We start from the raw sequence: 14,663 nt of genomic DNA, 5'->3' as shown, positions 1-14,663 counted from the left end.
GAACAGAGCACAAGCCCTGAGACCTGCCAAGCAGCAAAGGGCACTGCCTTATCTCTGGCTTGTAAAGGCAGCAGGAAGCCAGCTTCTGCAAGCAGAACACCACTATTGGGCACATTTCAGTGTGGATGGAGTGATGGGGTGGGAGTTAGAAATCCCTGATAGCTGTGCTGGAGTGATGCCCTGGGGCAGACACATGGCTCTGCATGAGTGGGGCAGGTGAAGGAGTGGCCACGACCTTGCAGCAGCATCAGAGAGAACTACAGTCTGCAGCAAAACCAGCCATTTTGGCCATTCAGAGAGGTAATTACCGTTTGAGATCTCTGGGGTGTATTTTTCTTGTTGGCAAATAATCAGACCATGTATTTCTTTTTTTTATTATTTGCTGTAATTAAAAGCACAGGTTTACTTGTTCATCAGGAGGCTGGCTTGCTCAGCCTGGGTCCAAAGCTTTGCAGCACTTTGCAACTGGCTGAAATATCGACCCATAAATCAGCCTTCTAACTCAGTGAGCATCCTGAAACTGTTTTACAAGATAGCTGATATGCAAGACAAAACTGTTATGCAAGACAAAATGCTGGGTACTCCTACCTACAGGAGCTTACAGACAGCAGGCAGCTCAGCAGGCCCCTGCCCCACAACCCTCCCAGCCCCAGTTCCCTCATGGATCACCCAGAACAAAACACATGTATTTACTCACCTGAAGAGAGGAGGTCAGCACATCATGGGGTGTCACTGCAAAATCAGCCAGGGAATTCCTGGCTTAAATTCACAGAAGCTCTGCCTTGTTTTGTTGTTGTTTTTTGTTTCGCTAGTATCCGTAAAGTTATTAATGATCAATAGTCAAATCAGAGTAGGTAAACACATGAAGACATCTCCTGCCATTGATTTTCAGGCAGGACACCCCTCTGAAATCAATGGAGAGCTTTGCTTCAAAACCAATGGCCCAATAAGGACCACACTTCTTAAACAGAAGGAAGCCACAAATCCAATATGAGTTATCTACCAGCTCTGTCACCCAAACTTTGTTCCAATCTTCTCAATTCCCTTCTCCTGCACTACAACCCAAGCCGTTCCCATTGACTTCTCATCAACAGTTAAGTCCTGTTTTCTATTGCTGCTCTTTAAAGAGAATTAGGCGATTGTTTTTATCTTGAATCCAGAAATACAAACCTCAAGGTTCAGGTTGTTCTGCCTTTTGGCTTAGGGCTGATCTGTCGGACAGTCAGTCAGTATGAGTGGCAGATGAATCCATTCCATTTTGGAAACTTTGAATTTTAAAGGCTTTAGTTTGGTAATGGTTGTATTAAGCCAGTATTTGTAATTGAAATAAGAAACTGAAATACAAAATGCATCAACTGGCTCAACTACATTTAACTCTCAATGCCAACACTTTAAACTGCAAAGGCTATCCTGACTTATAAAGCCCCCTCAGCTACCCAGCAGCTTAGGGATCAGGTGCAGATTTCACTCTGGAGCCCATCCAAAGCCTCTGGAAGTCGGTTGGTAGCTTTTCTTGACCTGGCAGATGCCAGAAAGCTGCTCCAAGGCTCTTCCCTGGGTTACCTTCAGCACACAGCACTGTCTTTCCCTGGCTGCTTTCCTTCTTCTGCCGCCTGTGATGACAGCTTTCTTCATGTCTGAATTACCATTCGCGTTTTTGGCTTCGTTCACAGCACCCTAATCCCTTCTTACTATAATTTTTTTTTTTCCAACTTCCCAATTAGCCATAAAGCTGGAGCCCCATTTCTCGATGCAGCAGCACCTCTGCTGCCGAGGCTGCCAGCTCCTGCAACCCATTGCAAACACCTTGCTGATACTCAGCTTTGCAACAGATGCTTGTATGGTAGGAGTAGACCTCTGAGTGCAACACCAACATTTAGACTTACAAAATTCAGAAGAGGTGGCATTCATCCTCCTAGTGGATGCTTGCACTGTGCAGGAAAGAGACAGGTAAATCAACATTAACACCAGCACTGAGCTCAGTCACCAGCTACAAAAATATTTTGGCACGTAAAAGTAGAGAAGAGGGAGGAAGGAAAAAACCTTCATCTCCTTAGCTGTTATCCAGCTTTTTCAGGTTGGAGGCTGAGCCTCAGGTGAGTTTGTTTCCCACCTGAACTCCTCATAGTGCTCACAGGCTGCACCTGGAGGCAGAGATAGAAAGGCAGAGGAAGGAACTGACCTGGTGTCTTGTCCTGCTGGAGCCTCTCCTCCACGTCTCCAATACCTCTGTCTCCATGCCAGCTGGGCTCAGTTGGCTCAGGTGTGCTCGCTCGTGTTAGACCTGTATTTCCTTTTCTGGGAATGAATTTTGTGACAGCTGCTTTTGGGATCCATGTAAGCTCAGTGCTGAAGGCAATCTGCTCCATCCCCTCCTCTCCTGGAGAAGCAGAGAGCAGCTTTCATCTCCAAGATGCAGAAAGCACCGGAGCAGCTCTCTCCCCTGCACTCCCTCCTTCCTCCAAGTGGAGCTGGTAGCCTTAAGGGAAAGAAAAACCAGGAAACCACAGGCTGGAGTCTCAGGTGCGGCCAAAGGAAGGCGGTGGAAATGTTCCAGCCAGGAAATAAATCCAGCCAAGCCATAAAACGCTGCACTCAGACACTTTCCCTGACACTACTGTGGGCTTCTGCACTTTATCCACTCTGCCAGCATTGCCACATATAAAATAGAGGCAAGTGACCACCAGCATAAAAGTGAGTTATGCTTTGCTGCGGTGCAGCTTAGGTGTCAAGCACTCCGGTACCGCAAGGAGAAACAGGGCCTGTCCCTGTCTGAAGACATTTCAACCAGTAAACTGCCATCCTTATATCCACAGCCACTACGTGGGGAAAGGAGCCCAAGGGGCCTCCTGCAGAGACAGCCCAGAGAGCTCTGCCCCAACAGCAGAGCCGTGCCCAGAACTGGTGATGGCTTTGCCGTGTCTCAGATTTCCGGTGGGTTTGGGGGCTGGTTGACTGCAGCCATACTGAGCCTGGGCCTTCTCATTGCACTCTATTGCTTAGCTCAGGTTTTCTTTTTGGAGAAGACGGGGCTCAAGGGAGACCTCATTGCCCTGTACAGCTTCCTGTAGCAAGGTGGGGGTCAGCCTCTGCTCCCGGGTAACAGCGATAAGGTGAGAGGTGTTGGCCTCAAATTGTGACAGGGGAGAATCAAGTTGGGTAGCAGGAGCAATTTCTTCTCAGAAAGAGCAGTGATGCAGTGGCACAGCCTGCCTTGAGGCCAACATCCCCGGAGGTGCTGCAGAAGTGTGGGGATGTGGCACTGAGGGATGTGGTCAGTGGGCACCGTGGGGTGGGTTAGGGTTGGGCTTAGGGATCTTGGAAGTCTTCTCAAGATTCTGTGATTCTTCCTGACTTCAGACCAAATCTAAGGGTGTATCCTAGGATGCAAAGAGAAGCTCTGCCCAAACTATCCTGGCTTCTGTGATTTACAGATGGCAAAGAGTTTCCTCATCATTTCCAAATGCCTTCGGCCATCCAAGGGAACCTACCCCAGCACTGTCACTGAACCTCTGGAAAACCAGAAGGATTCTGCAAAAATGCCAAGTCACTCTCAACAATAAATGCGTAAGTAAATATATAACAGCCTCTCCAGGGTTCAGATGGTAAAGGTACATCAAGGACATCTCTCCAGATTCATGCTCACAACACAGCTCCCATCTTCACTCTGTGCTGCAGCAAAGATGAGAACCTGGCTTGAGCACAGCAATGACCTTACAGAATCCAAATCAAGCACCGTTTCTCAGTTATGTTTCACCAGCAGACCTTTCCAAATAACTGATACATCTTCAACCACTATTGTACACACCTGGAGCTGCTCAGAAATAAGCTCTCACAGCTTTTTGCTACAGACACATCATCACTTCAGAACATCAAAATAAAGCACCCAAAGCTTCAGGAACACTTATTGCAAATAATCTCAGGCAGCTTCACTGCCAGAAGAAAGGAGGCGTGATGTTTATCAGAAAACTGAGTTGATAGGGAGGACCTTTAGCATCTCCAGATGAAAGCAATCACTGCACAAACGCAGCGAGCCCTCAGAGGAAGGTATTTGCCTTCCCCACAGCACAGCCCTGGCTCGGTGTGCAGCAATGCAAACCTGAGAGCAGCCCATTCACCAGCTCTACAATGAGTTCTTTTTCTGTTGAGGTTTTTCCATTCTTGCCTCATTGCAGGAAGGAATTTGGGATCGCTCAGTGAAAGAGCCATGCCTGCTGCATCAGGTCCTGTAGAGACTTAGTGAGTCTTATAACCAGAGGAATTTAGGAAGTGAAGGCTGGTTTTGGCAATGCTGAGGCTGCTGCCCTGCCATGGGCTCTCACATCCCATGTGTTGCTGTGAAGCTTCAAAAATAAGCAGCCCTCACCCGTGGATGAAACCCCGACATCCTCCCGCAGCCATCAGGAGAACAACACCGCGTTTTCTCCAGAACCAGATGTTCCCCATGCAGAAAGGTGTCAAATTTTGTAACAGCCCTGTCAGGCTTTACAGACCTATCACAGTCTTTGGTCAGAGAAAAAGCAGAGCAAACAGGAGATGTACGCTAGGAAACTGGAGGAAAAATGTAGAAGTGTCACTTCCCATCCTCAGCTGCAGAAATGCGTTTGGATGAGCGGTGATGGCTGCAGCTCCTGCACCACCCCTCACTGCAAACCAGTATCAGGGAATGGTGTTCCACATCAGTTATTGGGTAGTGGCTTTGAAACCTTAAACAGAGAAGACATTTTCAGCTATTAGCACGCTGTGGTCATGGTCTGCATTTGAAGGTGAAAGCAGTTTGTGAGGAGGGAAGGAAAACATTAATTCTATTCATCTTGAAAGTTACTTTAACTTTTCAAAATGCTATGGTAAATTTTCAAACTTTAAAATTAGTTTCAAGATGAATAGAATTAATGAGTGAATTAGAGCCGGTACTGAATTGCAATAAATAATATTCGAAACCTTTTAATAAGCTTTGAAATGATGAAAATGAATGGATTTTTTTTTTCTTCTGCTATAAAACCGGAGCTCTTTTAAGTATAAATTGTGATAACGACTCCAGAATTTCCAGCGCCAGGTTTTTCCATTACATCTCAGCTTCTGTAGGTTGATCTAAGGCTTAACGAATAACATTCAGCCTCTCTTTGCCATGACAAGGTGTTGGACACCAAAAGCAGTCCTTGCAGAGGAGGAAGCTATGGCCCACGGACACAAAAAGACATTTTTGCACTGAGTCTCCTCGTGCAGCATCCGTCTGAGGGCGGTGAGACGTGAGCTATTTTCTGGGCTGGGTTCCATCACTGCTGGAGTGGCTGTCCTGAGTGGCTTCCCAAAGCCTTGCTTTAAGTTCTGCCTGGACAACCTGAAAGTTTGTTATTCCTCTTGTTGGGAAAAGAAAAAAAAAAGTCATCTTGACAACAAGAAAGCTCTGTAGCAAAATGTCTTCTGTTTGTTCAGCCCTTATCTGCGTGCCCTGGAGAGAGGCTCTGCTCCTCGGCATTCCCAGCCCACTTCAGCTGCACTCAGCCCTTGCCATGGCCAGCCCAGGGGCACCTCAGAGACCTGTTATTCTTTCCTCTCAGTGTCCTCCAGTCCTGCTTCTCCAGGCAGCTCCATACCCCCACCACACAGTTTCAGCGTTGCAATGCCCCTTTCTGCCCCACTCCTGTACCAGCACAGCTTGGTGTGATGAAGGAGCTCTGTAACGAGCTTCTCAGGTTGCTGGGATCTGTCTCCAAGTTCCATCACATCTCCATGGCCTGTTTCTCCCTCCAGCAAGCAGCCACATGCTCCAGCCCAAGTCACTGCTTTCTGCTTAGCCCATCATTTCTCCAATAGAACAAACACAACCCACCCTTCGACATCTCAGCTCTGTTTCCTCCAGCCCAAATCTGTGGATGCAGCGTGAGCTGCACTTCCTTTCTCCTTTAGCTTTCCAGAAGAGCTCACAGCCCGCTCAGGAGCAGTTCTGCATAGAAACACCCCACCAAACAAACTGCAGCCATGGAAGGGCCGAGCAGACCTCCACGTGCATTTATTTCTCCAGCCCGGACAGCTCGTAATCACAGACAAACTGTTTGTCCTTGACTCCTGTCTCAGCAAAGGAAGACTGAACTTCCCACAACGCGATCCGTATCAGATCGGATTTGATATATTTCATAACAGCCTTTTATTCTCCTGTCTTTGTTCATTTATTCATCAATCTGACACTTTGCTAGATGTGCTGCTGTCTTTCCCTTTATTCACCTGTCATTATCTCCCGCTCACACGTTGTAATGCTCACCTTCCTTATGTGTATTAAAAACAAAGGGCTCTTGCCCTGTGCCGTTTCACTGTGGATTTTCTCTGTTTCAGTGAAATAACAACAGAGCGGTGTGTTTGCCAATCCCCCCCGGGCTGTCAGAGATAGGAATGGTGGCTGTGGGCAGCTCCTGCCTGCCCCAAAGCATCAGAGCTCTGCGCAGCTGCCAAGTGATGCTCCGTGGACTTTGGAACAGCTCTATGCAGAAGGATAAGGCTTTAGAGCATCACGAGCCTCCAGGTGCCACAAATAGATGTCTACCAGCTCCCCAACACTACATTCACTGTGTTAACCCATGGTAAAGGCAGCCACTGGGGATCCTCCTGCACACCAGCAGGGCCAGACCTGCTGCCCCTCCTGCACAGAGAAAGGGATTTGGAACTTGCAGCCCAGCAGAGCGCTCCCAGCTTTGCCTCCAAGCAGGCAGATTTACACCACCCTGCCTTTTTACTACCGCCGCAGAAACAACTAAAAATATTTAACTTGTTTGTTAAAATATTTAACGTGATTTTGACAGTTCACCAGCTGTTTAAAAGTAGCTGAAAAGGATGGCATAGGCTGTTGCCGAGTTTAATAAATATGTGTGTGTGTGATGTTTGTTATCTGAGAAGTACATTTAGATGTCTGCTTAGGTTAGCATCACATATGCTAGAACACATGTTCCTATTCTGGTACACATCTATAATTGTGCCCATTTATCTTATTGTAGTTTAAAGTACTACCAGGATAAATAAAGGCACTGTCTATTTTACTCTGAGAAAGAGACAGACTGGGCTCTGCCAGCCAGTGAGAAAATAAAAAAGGCTGGAGATAAAAACTTTGTGGGGTGGGGAAAACTACTTTTTAAAAGAACGCCATCAAAGACATCTTTGCTGCATAGGGATTTTGTTAGAGTGAAGCAACTGTGAACTTCCACCAAATGGATGGAGAGAAGAGAAGAGCAGCAGGAGCAGGAAGGCATTCTGCTCGTGTCCTTTTTACTACCTTTTCTAGCATTCATTTTTGGTGTCTATTTAAACAAAAAGCTGCTGCAGGTGTCTGTCTCCTCAGAGATGTGTCCCCCATCCCACTTCACCCCTAGTCCTCCATCACCATGCACCAGGGCAAGGAACACTGCTGGAGCAGAGAGCTGGGGCAGTGGGGAATCCAGCACTGCAACCAGGGGTTGTGAGAGCAGTGGAAAATTAAACAGGATTTTGGAAAACTGTAATTGCAGGGATCCGTCTTGAGAGGCAGAGTGAGAATCTCATCCTGCTTTGATCTTCAGGCCACAAAAGTCCCTGACTCACAGAGGGGAAAAGCACTTTGCAGCATGGAATAAAGTGATGCTCTGGGAATGCAGCAAGCACCAGGAGTGGGGGTGGGCATGGAGCAACACCAGCACTGAGGCAGGCACTGAAACCACCACCACCGGACACCTGCTACGTGTGTACAGGAGAAGCTAAAGGAGCTTGATTGTATTTGTGATCCTATTTGGAGTTTGATTGTGTTTGCAGCTGTGGCTGCTCATGGAGCAGCCCAGCAGCATGGGTTTTCCCGTGGGTGACCTTTCCTGCCCCTTGTTCCTGCAGATGAGGTCCATGAAGGCAGCTCTGGGGAGATGAATGAGGCAATGAGTTCCCCTGGTTCTGCTGTGCCTATGTGAAACCAAGCAGAAATGAGAACGAGGGGCGTTAGGGTCTGGCAACACAAGTTGCCTTGTATTGAAGCATCTCCTCTAAACCACAGCTTAGGAAGCTCTGGAAGCCACAGCAGTGAGGATGATGCTGAGCAGCAGTAGTGGGATGTGCTTAAGACATTTTTGTGCCAAAGAATGAAGCGTTAAGGTTATTTTCACTGCACACACAGTCAGCATCGTGCAAGGCAGGAGCTGTCCTGGAGCACACCTTGTGCTCTAAGAATGATGAAGCTACTTTTTGTGCTCCCCATGGAGCTTCACTCAGCCTGAGTTATACACAACTCCAGTAACACTGGGAAAAGCAACCCCAGTTTGAATTCTTAGGTGCAGCAAGAGCTGGAAGCCTAAGGAACACTACTAAACACCCATGGGGTACAATTCATCACAGTGCACCAGGACTGCTGGAAATCTCGCAAATGGGAGGAGCTCCAGTCAGGGCTCTATCCTGCAAAATGAAGAGCAGTGCCAAGAGCACTGCGATCCATGCACCAAGCCAGGGCAGTGCGTGTGGGGAGACCGAGCCCTGGGCCACCAAGCAGAGGTGGGGATGAGGATGGGGATGGGGATGGAGATAGAGATGGGAATGGATATAGAGATGGGGATGGATACAGAGAGAGGATGGGGCTGGAAATAGAGATGAGGATGGGGATGGGGATGGGGATGGATATAGAGGTGGGGATGGGGATGGGGATAGAAAAGAGGATGGAGAAGAGGATGGGGGAATGGGTATAGAAGAGATGACAGTGGTGATGGCAGTTAGAGGCTCACCTTCTTCCAACAGAAAATGGCAATGAGAAGAAGAGAGGTGGGCATGCTGACCATGTGGGTTTTAGGCAAACATGAAAGTTTCCAGTGCCCACAGCTGTCCCCAAGGCAGCCAGGCTGGGTTCACAGCACTGGCACCAGCTGGGGATGGCACGTGTGACAAAAACACCTGGGAGCTCAGGGGGAGGTGGGGAGAAGGGGGGAATTGTGCTGTCCTCTGCTCTCATGCCAAAAATACATGGAAAGAAACTGTAAACTCCCTGTTTTCAGAATATAAAAAGGTTGTGAAAATAGGACTCCAAGGGCTCTGCAAACGATTATGCTAATGAGATCCAGGGCTGTTCAATAGCACTGAAGTGATGCTCAGGAATTTTGAACCACAGTTTTTAGTGTGATTACAGATCATATTAAAATTCTATTAGTCTTTGCTGAAGATGTGAATGAGTGCGATGGAATAACGGGTCCATACTTCCATGAACCCAAACACTCGTCATGAGTTACGATTTTCAGAACGAAAATACCCCAGTTTTCAAAAGGAGAAGGGAGGACGTTTGTACAACTATGTAGAATGGAACTCCAATTGGTGAAATATTCAGGGATTGCCAATTTTTCCACATGGGCCCGAGTTTTGAGTGGTGCCATAAAGAAATATTTGCAATTGTTTTAGCCTTCCCGCATAGTATAATTGAGAGAAGCAGAAGAGAAAACTTTGTAGCAAAATCTCTTTTTGTTTCTGCCTTGCAAATGATAAATTGTTAATGAGCACCTGTTACAATGTTAATGAAAGTAAGATCTGTGTGTAAATAAAGAAAATTTAATAACTTAACAAGGTGGATTAAAATTCCCAACCTGCTCCTTGCTAATCTAATGCCAAACACCAAATAGTTGCTATCTAAGCAGGAAACTGGTTAATGTATTCACCTCCGTGTACTTTTCAAACTATAATTAATATTTTAAAAATTTATAAAACTGAAATCATAGGTTTGATTGTAACAAACAAAATATCTGTCTTTAATCTACTACAAAAGGTTGGCACAAATCCCCTTAAATGATACTAAAATGTAAACCACACGGCAGCACCGAGGAATTGATGATGTTTAACTTCTTTTGCACTTGTCCTAATCACATTCTTTATAATTGTATTTAAAATGACTCCAAAACAGTTGATTGGTAATTCTGTAGCAGAGAAGAAATATGGAATGAGAACACTGTTTCCTTGGGGGAAAAAAAAAAAAAGCTGTTATAAATAACTTTGAAGGTATGTCCTCTGGACATTGGGTGAATATTAACACTTGACAAATGGACTTTTGTTGGTTTAAACTAAAGTGAAAGTTACTGAAAAGAAAGAAGGAGTGCTCTTATTTCCCAGAGAAGAAACTCACTTTCATGTGGTTTCTCCCTTCTCAAAGCCCAGGTGTGGTTCTATGGCAGTGCCCTCTTTGCCACCCCTCCTCACTCACATCCCACATCGCTCAGAGCCCTGTGACTGCTGCAGGCTACCTACCCCGCTCTCTGCAACGGTTGGGCGCAGCCAGGAGGGTGAGAACTGCTGGGGAACCCCAGCCTCTGTGTCAAACAGCCAGCCTTGGAGCCCTACACCCAGTGTTGGAGCCCTACACCCAGCCTTGGAGCCCTACACCCAGCCTTGGAGCCCTACACCCAGTGTTGGAGCCCTACACCCAGTGTTGGAGCCCTACACCCAGCCTTGGAGCCCTACACCCAGTGTTGGAGCCCTACACCCAGCCTGGAAGCCCTACACCCAGCCTTGGAGCCCTACACCCAGCCTCCTGTCCAGGCAGTGCCAACTAACTCCAGATCAAGACCAGCTTTCTCAAAATTCCACAGATGGAGACTTCACAACCTGCACCAGACTCATGAGAAAAAGTTGAGATTGTTTTCCTTAATGCACCAGGCACTTTCTATTGCTACTCAGGCTTTCACCTCCTGCCCTCCTGCTGCACAGCCCAACAGCAGTCTGCAGTTGGGGCAGGGAGATGGAGGGCAGGAAGATCCACCATCCCTCCACTTACAGTCTGTTCCTCTGTGGGCCACCACAAGCACACACCCAGCATGACCAGGTAAAAAAAAAATGGTATCTGAGTCCTTCCTACTTGTAGTACACTTATCTCAGCTCCAGTGCTTCATAAAGGTGGCCTGAGACAGAGACCACAAGGCATTTGCCTAAAATCCCCAAGAAAAGCTGCTATGAATCTGTAGGAAAAAGGCTGTGCAGACCCATAGTAACAACAGCTCCATCTGGTTGGGCTCTCACCCATCAGGCCATCCTCCTTGGCCATTCGATCTACGTAGAAGGAACCCAGTGCTCACAGCATGTGACCACTTGTGCCTGGGCAGCATCCTCCAGTGTCAAAGCAAACACTGCTGCTGTCCACTGGGCACTGAGCCCCACAGGAGATACCTCAAGTGACTGTTTTTAAGAATTTTGGATAATATACTTGCATATTCTGTTCTTTAATTGGGAAGCACTTCACGGGTCTGCACTTAATCAAGATGGATACCTCATTAGGACATCTCCCAGGGAACCAGTTTAGCCTAACAACAGCAAATCGCAATGCTGCTGCTTAATTGGGACAATTTTTGTAAAGTCTCCTCTTAATGGAGACATATTGGGCCAGTGCCAGGAGTTAAGTGGTGTTAAATGAAATAGGTGCAAAACTCCAACTTCCTGTCTTTTTTTATATAAAGATTGCCAGCTGAAAATGTAAGTAAATAAAGGCTAAATATTTAGGTGTAGGGACTTCTGGTTGGTTTGTTGTTTGTTTGTTTGTTTGTTTGTTTGTTTGTTTGTTTTGGTTTTGGTTTGCATACAGTACTGTAAAGAAATCTGGGCTTCTCACATAGCACCTCTGGGTCCAGGTTGTGATGGAATGTCCTGGCTTTGCCTATCCCAACCAGGATAAGTCACTGCTGTCTTCTTAGCCATGCTCTCTTCTTAGCCATGTAGTGTAGTGGAAGAGTAGGTCTATACAGCATCTGATGTCTTAACCTTGGAATTGTGTAAATGGGAGCCAACATCCCCTGTGAGCATCCCAGACATATCACCACATGCCCAAGAGGCACCCAAGCGGGTGTTTTCTCTCCCCCCATCACTAAGAGAAGCTGTTTTTCCAGGTACCTGAGCAATAGAAGGTATGTAAAAGCAATAGAAGGAAATAGAAGGTGTGTAAAGATTGTCTGTTTGAGCCATTGACTCAGTAACCTGTAACAGATCCCAGTTAAATACATTTCCTGGGGACTGCCTTTGACTGAAAGCGTTTTGTACATAAACAAACAACAACGCTCCTTCCATCCATTAAAACCCACCAGTCACTTTAATACATCACGGCGTAACTATTTAGCTCAGTCATTTTTCATTGTTTGACCTCACTTTTAATTAGAGACTAAATTATTAATACCGTTTGATAGGAGACAAACTACTTGGGAGTGCTGCTGTTCTCTAGGCCAGCTCTCAGGAACTACACACTCAGATTTTGTACGTTTCAAATAAAACACAAGTGGCCAGAGGAAAAACAATTTACATTTACAGCTCCTACAAACCCAGCATCCATCAAGAGTTTGGTGCTAAAAAACCTCTCGCAGTGTTAACAGTAGACTTTTAAAAATCAGCAAGGAAATATAAGGTTCCCCCAGAGAGAAATTCCCTGGAGATCCTTCGTGAAGTTGGCGAGCTCTGGAAAAGCAGTTTCTGGATCCTCTAATCACAGCACTGAGGATGGTTCAGAGCAGTCAGCGCTGTGCTTTCCCCTGCCTGGCTTTGATGAGGGGGTTCCCAGGGCAGGAGATGAGCACAGAACTGTGAGCTGAAGGTGATTTAGGGGCACAGGGCGAGGGGCAGCATCTGAGCCAGCTTAGTGACACCAGCAGCACCACATCCTTCCCACGCCGGTGCCATTAGTTCATCACTGCAGTGTCATCCCACACTTGGAACCCAGCATGAGGTCCTCCATGATACAGAAATAGGACTCACAGCCATCTCCACGTGAGGAGAGGGCAAATCTTCGGGACAACCATAAGGAATGGTGCAGCACTGGCACAGCTGTCTGGGGAGCTGTGGGGTCACTGTCACGGAGGTGTTCCAGCACCAGGAGATGTGGCACTGAGGGATGTGGTTAGGGGGCACAGTGGGGTGGGCTGGGGTTGGGCTTGGGGATCTTAAAGGTCTTCCCCAACCTTAATATTTCTATAATTCTATGACTTTGGTGTTCATAACAAAGAGCATAAACCATTTCTCTCCCGCTTTAGCGAGAGCCACACCTCTCCTGGTTCTCCCCTGTCACATTGCGGGGATGAAGCCCTGATTGCAGGAAGGGAAGGGGATGCTCCTCAGCACTGCACTGCTTTTGCTGCCTGTACCAAAGTCATAATGCAAATAATAATAATGTTTCTGCTTATTTGATGAAGCAAAAAACAAGATCTCTGTGTTGAAAAACAGAAGAAGAAATCAGTTTTTCAGCTGGGCTGCCCTTGCTCCAAAGGATGACACCAGCCAAGCCCATTTATTTGAACTTTTAATGTTTCCCTGGTACAGATTTGAAGATTTTTGTGTCCTTCCACTTAAGGCATAGGTTTTAAGTTCTTTGCAATTCAAATCCAATCTACAAAAATGCACCGGGTTAGAATTTAGCCTGCAATCTTATTTCTGTCAAGTCAGAAAGTGGGTTTATTCCCTCAGACATGTGTCTCCTTTTGTTGCACTTGGTCTCAAGCTGTCATTTCCACTTACTCCTTAAGAACAGAATTCCTCCTCCTCGCCACCCCCAGCCTCGAAAGGATACAACCTCCCCTGTATGTTTTCAGTGTAAAATAACAAAGTGTGTGTGAGGACTAATGGCCCTAAAGGAGCCGGCTAGATCTACTCAGTCAATAATCCATGCTCTAAAAGGGGCTGATTTCACAGTTACAAACACACACCCCTGAGCAGTTCTGCTGCTAGAGCGAGTGCCTGCAGCATCTCCTCTCCTCTCACCATGCTTCAGCAGCTCCTGTTAATGGCAGTGGGAACCCCCATGTGCAGCCCCCTGAAAATGGGACAGCTCCAGACCACGTCCTGCCCTTCTGCACACCCAAAGCAGAGGTGATGAGGACCTCACCGCTTGCAGGGAGGGCACCCAGCACACCCCGAGCCCTGTTGCATGGAAAGGACCCCAGGACTGAGCCCCTTCACACCCACCATCACCCATAGCCCAAGACAGGACCTGCAGGCAGGGGCTCACCCACACCCTGCATCCCCTCCTGATCTCCCTGTGCCCTCTGCCCAGCTGTCAGTATTTAAAATTGTTATTTAAACGTCTGTGGGGGGATTATAATTTGTATGCCTGATCGTACAATGGATATACCTATCTATCTCCTGGTATCACAAACAGCCATACCGTAATGATGATTGAAATACATAATCCCCCCAAAGATGGTCAGAACAATTTAAACTTCCCTCTGTTTAATTAAGAGAGCGAGGGGATTAGGTGTGTGATTTAAACACTGGGGAAGGTTTGGTTGTTGTTCCTAAAACCTGCCAGATGAACAGGGAACCGAGCAAGGGAGCAGGGGATCCCTCATCCATCCCCATACGGCCCTGCACACAGAGGATGAGGGAGAGGAGCTGCAGAGCAGTGTTAAACCCAACCAAACTGCTCCAATGTCTCCCCACTTCTGATCACACAGCCGCCAATGCCGCACGGAGCAGAAGTGATCCGTTTGTGTTCCTCCCACTGACAATAAATCCGATCACTCCCTGGATGGGTAAATAGGATCGATCAGGCCCTGCAGCACTGCCTCTCTCGTCCCTCTCCCATCGGCTACGCTAACTGGGAGCACCGGGCAGATTCCACTCCCGCATTTACCCGCTGACTGCAGAGCCAGCTTTGTCATTAGGGCTAAATTAATCAAGAGGTGAATGTTTTCAGCAAGCCGCACTGTTTACTT

This window comes from Meleagris gallopavo, chromosome 16, assembly GCF_905368555.1.
Source record: "Meleagris gallopavo chromosome 16, MGAL_WU_HG_1.1, whole genome shotgun sequence".
Lineage (NCBI taxonomy): Eukaryota > Metazoa > Chordata > Aves > Galliformes > Phasianidae > Meleagris > Meleagris gallopavo.
Note: the sequence above shows the minus strand (reverse complement) of the source record.